We start from the raw sequence: 12,769 nt of genomic DNA, 5'->3' as shown, positions 1-12,769 counted from the left end.
CAAAACGGTGTGGCAGAAAGGAGAAACAAAACCTTGTTGGACATGGTTCATTTCATGATGAGTTATGCTCAATTACCAAATTCTTTTTGGGGATATGTAGTTGAAACTGCAGTGTATATTTTAAACATGGTTCCCTCAAAAAGAATTTCTGAAATGTCTTACGAGCGCTGGAGAGGACGTAAAGAAAATTTACGTCACTTCAGGATTTGGGGTTGTCCAGCATATGTGTTGGTGCAAAATCCTAAAAAGTTGGAACACCATTCAAAAGTATGCCTATTTGTAGGCTACCCAAAGGAAACAAAAGGTGGTTTCTTCTACATTCCTCAGGAAGACAAGGTATTTATATAGACAAATGCAACCTTCCTAGAGAAAGACTATATGAAGGATCATCAACCTCGCAGTAAGCTAGTAATAGAAGAAATATCCAGAGAAACGACGAGTGTATCAACAAGAGTTGTTGATAGAGCAGGTCCATCAACAAGAGTTTTTGATGGAACTGGGACATCACATCCTTCCCAAGAGTTGAGAATGCCTCGTCGTAGTGGGAGGGTTGTGCAACAGCCTGACCGCTGCATGGGCTTAATTGAAGCTTAAGTCATCATACTAGATGATGGTTTAGAGGATTCATTATCTTTTAACCAAGCAATGAATGATGTGGATAAAGACCAATGGATTAAAGCCATGGACCTTGAAATAGAATTTATGTATTTCAATTTTGTCTGGGATCTTGTAGATCAACCCGAAGGGGTAAAATCCATCAATTACAAATGGATCTACAATAGAAAACGAGACCAAGCTGGTAAGGTACAGACCTACAAAACAAGACTTGTGGCAAAAACCCAAAGAGATGGGGTAGACTATGAAGAAACTTTCTCTCCAGTTGCCATGATAAAGTCAATTAGAATACTCTTGTCCATAACTATATTTTATGATTATGAAATATGGCAAATTGATGTCAAGACAGCTTTTCTGAATGACTATCTTGAAGAGAGTATCTATATGTCTCAACCATAAGGGTTTATTTAGCAGGATCAAGAGCAAAAGATTTGCAAACTTAATCTATCCATTTATGGGTTGAAACAAGCTTCTAGATCCTGGAATATGATATTTGACACTGCGATCAAATCTTATGGCTTTGAACAAAATGTTGACGAAACCTGTGTATACAAGAAAATCGTAACAAAACTGTCGCTTTTTTGGTGTTGTATGTTGATGATATTCTACTCATTGGGAATGAGGTAGAATTTCTGGCTGACGTTAAGAGATGGTTGACTTCGCAATTCTAAATGAAAGATTTGGAGAAGCACAGTATGTTATTGGAATCCAAATAATTCGGAATCACAAGAACATAACATTAACATTATCTCAAATATAGACAAGATGTTGTCTAGGTATAAAATGCAAAATTCCAAGAAAGGATTGTTACCTTTCAGACATAGAATTCACCTGTCTAAGAAACAGAATCCTAAGACCTCAAGGGGTCGAAAAGATGAATCGAATTCCATATGCATCAGCAGTAGGGAGTTTAATGTATGCAATGTTATGTACTCGTCCTGATATATGCTATGCATAGGAATAGTCAACAGATTTCAGTTCAATCCTGGATATGACTATTGTTAAGAACATTCTTAAGTATCTTCGGACAATGAGAGATTATATGCTTGTGTATGGTGCTAAGGATTTGATCCTTACAGAATACATTGATTCTGACTTCCAAACCGATATTGATTCGAGGAAATCAACTTCAGGGTCAGTATTCACTATAAATGGAGGAGCAGTTGTGTGGAGAAGCATCAAGCAGAGTTGTATTGCTGATTCCCCAATGAAGCTGAGTATGTAGCTGCAAGTGAAGCAACAAAAGAAGCAGTATGGCTCAGAAAGTTCCCGATAGATCCGAAAGTAGTTCCTAATATGCACCTGCTTGTCACTCTCTATTGTGATAATAGTAGAGCAGTTGCAAATTCAAAGGAACCACGAAGCCATAAAAGAGGAAAACATATCGAACGCAAATACCATCTCACCAGGAAAATTGTACACAGAGGAGACGTAATTGTCTCCTAGATTGCTTCACAAGACAACTTAACTGATCCATTTACAAAGGCCCTCTCGGCTAAAGTGTTCAAGGGTCACCTAGTAGGACTAGGTCTACAAGTTTTGTATCACTAGGGTAAGTGGGAGAATTTATGAGTATTGTAATGCCCTAATTTATTGTATTTGTACATTTTATTCTCTCCATGCAAACTCAATATTGTATATATTTTGTATATATTGATCCACTGGAGTTTTAGTCCAAATGGGAGTATTGTTGGGTTTTATGTTCTAAAAACTCGTAGTTTGTAAAATGATAAACATTTTCTATAGTCAATAAATTTGTTATTGATTATATAGATTGTATACATGAGAGTCTAAATCCAATAAAATAAGACCTATGACTATTACATGAGTACTTGAACTTTATGTGGAGACATAAGAGTGGATCAAGTTTGAGTAAATAGTTAAAATGATCTATAGTACATGAATAAGGTTGGGTACCTTATTATGGTAATACTATTGGATGCGACCTACTCTGTAGTTGTTACAAAGAGTTGTAAAGTGCTACATACGAAGTGATCCTAATTCGTACATGTTATGACATGAGGAGTGGAGACGTCTTATGCAATGAGTTTGTATAAGATCAGACCAAGAAATAAATCACTCTTACTTTATAATGTTGTTTACTGTATAAGACTGACTATTTCACTTAGATGACCTAGGTAACTCGATCTTGACCCTGAACTAACTATGAACTCCTGTTTATTCAGGATTATCCTTAGATTTGTATAAGTGGTGGTTGGCTCAACAACATAAGCTCAATAAGTATCCCATTTCAGGGGTAAGACCTAATAGATAGCTGGGGATATAGGGTGCAAGATGGAATTCACGCCTACCCAATTTAAAGATAGGAGAAAAGTTGTTCTCTTAAGTACTAAATCCAGATTTTGAACAAGAGGTCGTACCTTCTCACTAGGATGAGAGAGTTTTTGGTTTAGTGATTGGATCACATGCTTATTAGAGGATTAGTAGGAACTTGAGGAACATGAAGTAATCTCGGGGGTAAAACAGATATTTGACCCAGACATTATTATGAACAACCTATGAAGGGTCGACCTACTAATTATGGTTAAATCATGCGGACATAATATATCTATAGTGAGGGGAGTGCAACTATGGGATTTAGTGGAGTGATCCATTAGTTAACGAATGTGGATTAATTTGGTCTAATGAGTTTAGCCAATTATTCTCGGATCGTTAGAGCCCATGATATGTAGGTCTGTGAGATCCCCCTACTAGCTCGTAAATGGATTAGCTCTATAGTAGTGTGATAAGTTAATTTGAAACGTTCAAATTAGAATTAAGAGAATTAGTAATTATATGAGATATAATTACGTGTTTAATTTTATGAATTAAACAGAATAGAAGAATTAATATTTAAATATATGACGGTGGATTTTTGTAAAAATTAATTTAATATTTGATATTAAATTAATTAGAATTATTTAAATTATTTAAATAATTATTTATTAATTTTATTAGAAAAATTAATTTATGAAATTAATTTAGTAAAATTAATAATTTTTCCAATTTCATAAATGAAATTGATTTTTGAAATCAATTTGAAAAGTTGGAAAAATGAAAAACACATAAATGGAATTTTTTGTTATTCCATTATCACCTTCATTAGTAGCTCACACAAAATCTATTCATTAGCCTTCAATTACTCCAAGCATGAGCTGCACCTCATGCAACTATCTTCCTTGCATGATGATCTGCAATATATTGAAGAGATTGGAGTGATTTTGAGGCATGCAATTGATAGAATTTTAGAGAAAAATTGTGGTGAAGAAGATGTTTTTCAACCAGATTGTTGCTGTAAGCACTTTTAAAAAAATCCCTTGATTCAAGCTTGTTTTGAGTCTCACAACTTAATCTAGAGCACCAAGAGAATAATGGAGAAGATCTTGAGGTGGTCTGCAACAAGTTTTGGAGAAGATTGCAACTAGAGATTGAGCTTTGAAATAGTTCTACAAAGGTATGTCATGAAACTCACTTGTTTCTGCAAGAGCATTTTTATATTTTGCTAAAATTAATGAATTAGAGTGCTTAATGATCCTTGTTGCTTCCGCTGTTGCCGATACAATATTTTACCAATTATAAACTAAATCTCTATCAGGCCGATGAAAGGACGAGGCCTCGTTGTTCGAGACCCGGAATCAACCCTTAAGGGAGCAATTCATCTACTTACTCTAAAGACGGGAAAGAGTGAATTCCATCTCGTATAGCTATATTACCAGCTCCTTACTCGAACAAGTCTCAAAGATGGTAGGCTTATTGAGTGACAACATAGGTCACTCTCACCCATAAAAATCAAAAGACCATCCTTTAGACAGGAGTTCATAACTAACTCAGGATTGAGATTGAGTTACATTTGGTTCACTAGAAGAAATTCGGGCTTCAATGTCGGTTGAAAATTATATTATCGGATATATTATGTCGGTTGAAGAAAACGAATCTTCAATGTCGGTTTTAAAACCAACATTGAAGGCCTTCCATTATTTTTTTTTTTATTTTATCAAAATTTTCATTTCCCTCTTACACGCCCTAAATTTCATTTCTCTCAGCTCTCTCACTTTACCAAAACTCAACCGGAACAAACTCTCTCCTCTCTCAGTAGATCTCTCAAATATACGTTATAGGATCGGCATCTCACCTACCCAAACAAACTTTCTCCTCTCTCAGTAGTTTTTGGTCGACCGTTTGCCTTCAGGTCAGGTTTTCTTCAGGTTTCAGGTGAGCTTGGCATTGTCCGATTTCAGGTGGGCTATTGTTGGTTGTCCGAAGCTGGTCGCATGGGTTGTGTGTCCGATTTCAGGTGAGCCCTTTTATTTGAAGCATTTGAAGCATTTCTTTTACTTTCCATGGTTGTTTTGCCTCTCCATATCCCTATATTATAGTCTCAAATGTCTTCAAATTAGGACAAACTCCATATTCACACATGGTGTTTAAAATTTGTATGGCGTTATCCATTCATGGCCTCCTTTAGTCTACCTTCCTTGCAATATCCACAAGCCACAATGCTGCAAGTCCGCTGATTAGGTTGAATATTGTTATCTTGCATCAGTTCAAATTCACTCTGAGTACGACGCCGTTTTGCAATGTACTCATTCCCATTTCCATTATTCTCATTCTCAACAACAATAATTGGTCTACTTGTAGTACTAGAAGAATTACAAAACTCACTCCCATTATTAAACAAAAACCCATGTTGTAGTTGTAGTAGTGATGGGGCTGATCTAGTGGTGGTAGTAGTAGTACAAGTTGGCCCAATTTCAGCAGCTTTCTGCAACAAAGCTGTAGCTGACATATTTCCCATCTGGGTTTGATTCATTTACTGTAATTGATGGCTGTATAATGAAGAAACTCCTCCTTCATTATTCATCATTAACCCTTGATTTTGATTATGATTAATATAATAATCACCCATTTGTAATTGGTTTCCCCAAACTCCATCTTCAACGTACATCATCATCGGCCCCCCAATCATTTGAACATTATTCTTATTGTCATTGTTGCTTCCTTCATTGAAATTGGCTTCAAAATTGAACCAAAGTGTTGGCCCGTGAATAACCCTATTTCATCTTCTATGCACCCTCCACCCATTAAATTATAGTTGAAATTATTGCTTACTGTTGTTCCTGCTTTTACTCTTGCTGTTTCTTCTGCTAATGCATCGCAAAATGCCCTGTGAGTTATGAAGCTATCTCTCCTGTGTTTCACACAATTTCCATACTAATTAAAACATAAAGTTAATTAATTATTTACATCTAATTATTAGAGTTATATATATATATATATATACACCTTGAAAATAGAGTTCCACAATCACATTTGTATTCTCTAGTGCCACAAGTTTTGGAGTGTGCTTTCCAATCAGATTGCACAGCGTATCTCTTTGAACATTTCTCACACTTCCATTTCTTCTTTTGTTGCATTCACATCCTTTTGTTCTTCATTTTTAATTGTAGCCACCTTGTAGCGTAATTTTTCACCGGAATAGAGAGGTGAGAGCAAGAAAGTATACTATCATCCTGATTAGAACAATTTTATTGTAACATCTTGTGAGATCTCATGTCTTGTTTTCTTCATTTTTCTTGTAAACTCTAATTTATACGTAACGTGGTTAATGATTCATGTTTGTCATCTCCATATGTTACCGTTTAGAGTCCTTACCTCCCATTGGCTTTAGCTTAGAATTCACTGCCAGTTGTTGTGTGGTGTTGAGTGAAGTTTTTCATTTGTTAGGTTCAAGTTTAACGTGTAAGGCTAAATTTTGATTCTTGGGGATTTGGAAAGAAGATAGGAAGATTGCATTGGACGTGTTTTAAGAAGGTTGACAAATGGAGAAGGTACACCCAACACAAAAAGGACTTCATAACAACATTAATAACAAGGACAAGGTAATATTTATAAGATGCTTATCTTAAAAGTCTAGTTGTTCTAAATTTGTTGAAGTTGCACATTTTTCAATCATAATTTTATGCTTTTAAATTTTCACTTGTTATTGTTTTTTTTTTTTTTTTTGTACATTAAGTTGCATATTTTACAATTATGGATAAGTCATGGATAAAAATGAATAGAATGCCAGCTGAGTATGGTTTAGGGGTCGAGGTGTTTATTAAAAATGGTCTACAACATTCAAATATACCGAAAGTCATAATTGTCCACGTTTATAGTGTGTTAATGCAAAGACTCTAGATGTGAACAAAATAAGAGAACACTTATTTTTTAATGGTATAGATCAAAGTTATCAGACATGGATTTTTCATGGTGAATCATTACCGATTAAGAGGAACAATGAAAATGTGTCTACTAGTGAAAGAGACGAAGCTGATGAGGATGATGTTGATGTTGATGACACAATTGGAATGTTTGAGGCTGCATACAATAACTATTTTAGTGGAAAATCCGATAATTTTGAAGAATTATTAGATGATGTGAAGAAATCATTGTACCCAAATTGTAAAACTTTTTCCAAAATATCTACATTGGTGAAGTTATATAATTTAAAAGCTAAATTTGGATAGAGCGATAAGAGTTTCACTGAGTTGTTGGAATTAATTCATGACATATTACATATTCCTAATGAAATTCCAACTTCTACTTATGAAGCAAAAAAGATATTGGGTACTCTTGGAATGAAGTACGAGAAGATTCATGCATGTAGAAATGATTGTTTAGAAAAGAACTCTTTAATGCAAATGTATGCCCCATTTGTGGTACGTCAAGATGGAAGCTTAAAAAAAATTTAAACAAAAGGGCTAAGAATATCCCAACAAAAGTCATGTGGTATTTCCCTCCAATTCCAAGATTTGAAAGAATGTTTCGAAGTAAAGAGACAACAAGTTTATTGACGTGGCATGCTAAAAAAAAAAAAAAGAAACAGATGGTTTATTAAAACATCCCAAAGATACCCTATCGTGGAAAAAAATAGACAATTTGTGGCCAGAACCTAGAAATCTTCGTCTTGCTCTTTCGACAGATAGGGTAAATCTACATGGAGATCTGAGTAGTAGATATAGTTGTTGGTCAGTGATGTTAGTGACGTACAATCTACCTCCATGGTTTATTATTGGAAGCTGTATTTATGGTAATGTGATTCTGGTTTATTCATGGAACTAGTACTAGATATTTGTGAATGAGAGAAATGATGGCTTTGGTGTAAGTATTCTATAAAAGTCTGGTTTTGGTATTGTGATTCTTGTTTGTGGATAAATTCATAGGTGGAAGACAAAAATTGATGAGTATATGTAATAGATTGGAAATATTGATTCTTGTTTGTGGATAAATTCATAGGTGGAAGATAAATATTGATGGGCTCGCCATGCAATTTTTTTATACTATTTAATATAAAACAATGACGGATATTTCCTGACCCAACACGAGACATATAATGTCATTTTTAACTTATTTGACCAAAAAAAAAAATGATTCGGCAACGGAATTTTAAAAAAATGGATAGATTCGGGCTTTAATGTCGGTTGCAACCGACATTAAAGACCTTTAATCACTAAATACCTTTAATGTCGGTTGCAAGACTTTCAATATTGAGACTTTCAATGTCGGTTGCAATCGACATTGAAGGCTGTAATATTGGTGTTACTGAAGGCCTTTAATGTCGGTTTAAAACCGACATTAAAGGCCTTTAATAACACTAGCTTTAATGTCGGTTGCCAATCGACATTAAAGGCCAAATTTCTTCCTGTGGTTATCTTATAAAGTGTTATTCTCTTCAGCCAATGGTGCTATAAAGAGAGATTAATCATTTTGCAGTCTGGTTTTCTACAAACTCTTTGCGAAGTATACCTCCACTCGCATATCTCCATATGAACGTTTTAGATCATAACGTTTGTAATACTTACAACTCTTATAATATTTACAAAGTGGACCGTATCCGCAATATCACTAGGATAAGACACCCAATCTTATCTATATACTGCAAACCCTTTAGGTTATTAATTGAAAACAATTCACTTATATGTCTATCACATACTGTTCAAGTTACATAAAATAAAATTGGATTTTAGTTTATTGAATTGAATTACACCAAACTAAAAGTTGAATAAAATAATTCTTTAATTTATTAAATAAGTGAACATTGTTTATACACTACTACAAAATCTAAATTACTTGATACTTGTAGTTTTTAATTACTTGACGTTTCTTTGGAAAAAAACGTCAAGTAACGACCTTTTAGAAAAGAAAATATCAAGTAAGAGGGTTAAAAAAGCGGAGATTGACAGAACTTTTCAGATATTTTCACGAACGTGTCAAGTAATATAAGGTCTTGCTTGACATGTTTTCCGTGTCAAGTATAAGAAGCTCTTACTTGACATATTTTTCATGTCAAGTAAAATATAAAAAATATTTTTTTAATCTTTATTTTTTGTTTCCCTCCCTCCCCCATTTTCATTTCCATCTTGAATTTGGTTTCCCTCCTACCAAAATTATAAAATAAAAATTATCCCTACCAAAATTATCAAAACTATCAAAATCCCCCTCCTTCTCCCTCTCACGTCGCAACCCTACCCTAGCCATTGCTTAGTGTTCGTCGTCGCTGCACCGCACCTCCAACGAACGATCGACCATGAACATCTTCGGTTTGAATTTTGTGTGCACTCATCGCTGCCGATCTCTCCATCTCCGTCCGATCTTTCTCTTTCAGACTCGTCGTGTGGTTTTGTCTTACTGCTGCCTAATCTTAGACCTGTCGTTAGTGTTTTGGGTAAGTTTTTGGTGTCTTGTATGGACTTTCTTGGTGAATCTTAAATACCCATTGGATCCGTGCCAGACGCCATTGAATTCACGCCAGACGCCCACCGGTCAGCCACCGTACAATGCCCATCGGTCAGTCCTCCACCGGATCTGCGACAGTCGCCCAGCCTAGCCTCGCACCAAATCCGGTCCGTCCTCGTGCCAAATTCGGTTAGTCCTCTACTAGATCTGGTCAATTCTTTACCAGATTCACCGTACAGTCGCGCTACCCCTTTCAAGTAAGAGCTTCTTATAGTTTTATGAGTGTTCTTGTTCCTCTTTTGTTTTTATTTTCAGGCAAGTTGGTCGAGGCTCGAGTGAAGCATCAATTTGAGCAAACATTTCGGATAAGTGTTTTGGATGTATTAGAATAAATTTGTGATTTGGGTTATAATGTAGCATCTTCTGTAATGATTTACTTGTTTGAATGTTTGATGATGAGATTGATTTTGAAGTGTTGGAAGAAGTTGAGTTGTTGTCCAATAGGTTTGAGACCGATCTTAGCAAGGTTTTAGTAAGTTTGGAGATTAGTATTAATAGTTATTTGTTACCTATTGAAGTATTGGTCTAATAATTTAGTTATTTTCAATTTTTGATGTTCAATTCAAAGATTTCAAGGGATTGGAGCCACTGTCCAGCAAAGTTAACGATGTTTGGACGTTTTGATAGGTATTGAGGCCTTGAAATTCTTACATAGTTGCTGAAATTTGCGTTTTGTAACTATTATTATTGAATTGTTCGTATAGTGGATTACTTCGTTGTAGTTTTGAAGTGACATTCGAATCAAGCTACACTTTAGGTAATCTATTTGGAGTTAATCAGTTATTTTGGTGGATGAAAATTTGAAGAATTGGGCTTCCAATATTCTGTAGTTTTGAAAGAAATTTTGTAGATAAGATTGGATTACTTTGTTGTAGTTTTGAATGAAATTTTGTAGATAAGATTGGGCTTCCAATAGTCTCTATTTTTTATTGCTTGTAGATAAGATAAATTGTGAAAGTTGGGCAAAAGGTATCTACATTCTTCTATTTAAAATTTTAGCATATGCTTGATTTGTTGATAATCTTCTTCCTCTTGATTATATTTTCTCAAATCTCTCCCATCTTCCTTTGTTTTGCAGCGAAAGGTAATTGTTCCTCCCAAGGCTAGATATGGTCAAAAGTGAATGAATGAAATCCTAGTAAGTCCCTAACTTTAAGTTATAGATATTTTTTAAGTCTCGAGTATGATATTTTTCCATTGCATAAAGTAAGCAATCATGTACATTTTTCCTTGTGCATGACTTTTTGTCATTGTTGTATCTTAACACTTATTTCTTTATTTTGAAATTTGATGTTATCGCCCTTTATTCTATTTTGTAGGTTGACTTGCCTAAACATGGCTTGCCTAGCCCTTAGTTCTCAATCTTTAGATTTCAAAGCTCAATGTATTGATTAAATAATGTACTTTGTTGAGAGGTTACTTTATTTGTCACATTTGTGTTTGTTGAAAGTTGAGTTTTGTATACAAAAGCAATAGTTGAAATTTTATTTTGTGCATGTATATGTGAAAGAGAAATATTGTTGTAATTTGTGAGAAGTGTTCATATGAAAGTTCATAGTTGAACATATAGAACTTTTAGTGAATATATTGAGTTGATAGATCTTAAATGTATAATGTTTATTTAGTTGATGTAATTGTATTGTTAGAATACAATACAGAAAACGAGAATATCGATTGGGGCATTTAATTTGAAAAAAAAAAATATATACTTGACACATAAAAAACGTCAAAGAGTTATCATATATGATACATAATCAATGTCAAGAATGAATAAACTTGACATACCACCAATGTCAAGTGTATTATCTTTCTTGACACGAAAATTGTATCAAGAAACATTTGTCTTGATGTTTATTTAGAGTCAAGTTATCATACTATACTTGACACTCGAATACTTGCTTTCATAAGTATAAGAAATGGACCAATGGCCAATTTTCCGCCTCGACCTCAGAAATCCAAGGTCGAGGCAAGCCTCTGTCCATCCTTGAAGGCCCATTCCTTGTGGGCCATGATCCAAGCTCCATTGGTCGGCCCAAATTTACATTTTCTAATTTCTTTTAGATTTAGAATCCTAAGTTCACCCCATTAAAAAAAAAGGGTCATGGACATTACACCTAAGGTAAGTTTTCCTTTCGACTTCTAGCTTGCTCTAAGGCTTTGTAATTATTGACTTAAGCATCAAAGATTTTATAGTAGATACTACGATTTTTTCTTCTTTGTTTTGCATGTCGTCTTTTTTTTTTCAAATTACAAATTTACCATTAAAGACAAATGAAGATCAAATGATTCTTTCTATCCGACTTTTTCCATCAACAACTAGTTTATATATATACACACAATTTTAACACACCCCTCACCGGCAAAATACAAAAAATGGCCGAAGTTGTGCAGATTTGAATCAGTGACCAATTTACTCCAATGTTATTTAAATTAATATCACTAAATCCAGCCTGCATTTATTGAATTAAAAAGAAGAATTAATTAAAAAAGTCAAGTAAATAAATACGTTTGAAAGACAAGTACGTAATAACAAATTATTATTCATACATGACATTTTAGTAAAAGGACAATTTATTATATATTTTTTTTTTAATGAAACAAGCTATTACCAGTTATAAGGTGACAACATACCAAATAAATCCAATATTATATGCCCATCCATCCTCCCATTTTATTTATTCAATCAAACAAATTTCGAATAAGAAAATTTGTTCTCTTCAGCCACATGTGAATTCTGACACTACCATTTCAACAAATACAAAATCCCACACACAACCATGTGACTATCAACACAACCATTTTCCATAAACTAAATACACGACATTCTAATTACACACTACATCAATATCATCCAAATCTTAATTCACTAAATTCTCAATTTTTTTTTTTTATATTATGTTCTCGGTCATAAATTCATTTCCTTCCCTAAAATGCATCTTTAAAGTAATAATAATAACAAATTTAAACTATAAAATATACCCCTAAACTTTATCATTTATTAAAATTTTTTTTGCATTTTCAAAAGTTACAATATTACTCAACTTTCATAAACGTTTCAAAAATACATTTAGAATATAAATTCTTTAGAAATTTGAACGAAAATTAGGATATGAAATGATGTGGTAGGTAACTTAAAATAAAAATTTGGATGACATATCATTTAGGTCATTGACACACAATTCTAAGTATTGATTTTTAATTTGAAATTCTAAAGGATTTATGCTTTGGGATAAAAGAAAATTTAGAAAAAATATTGTAATTTTTGAAAATATGTAGATACTTTTGTAACAAAGAAAAAGTTGAAGGGTATTATAGTTAAAGCAGAAATAATAATAATAAAGCAGCTCTCATGTGGACATAAAATGGTTTAGTCGTGTCT

General features: G+C 33.7%; 1 pseudogene; it reads right to left on the bottom strand.

Annotated features, from left to right (window-relative positions):
• Positions 1-5,056: 5,056 nt before the first annotated feature.
• On the bottom strand, positions 5,057-6,029 carry LOC150035271 (zinc finger protein MAGPIE-like; annotated as a pseudogene).
• Positions 6,030-12,769: the final 6,740 nt, after the last annotated feature.

The sequence above is a fragment of the Benincasa hispida genome, chromosome 7 (assembly GCF_027475165.1).
Source record: "Benincasa hispida cultivar pf3 chromosome 7, pf3_genome.v1.1, whole genome shotgun sequence".
Lineage (NCBI taxonomy): Eukaryota > Viridiplantae > Streptophyta > Magnoliopsida > Cucurbitales > Cucurbitaceae > Benincasa > Benincasa hispida.
The sequence above is the reverse complement of the archived record's forward strand: the minus strand, read 5'-3'. Positions and strand labels throughout refer to the sequence as shown.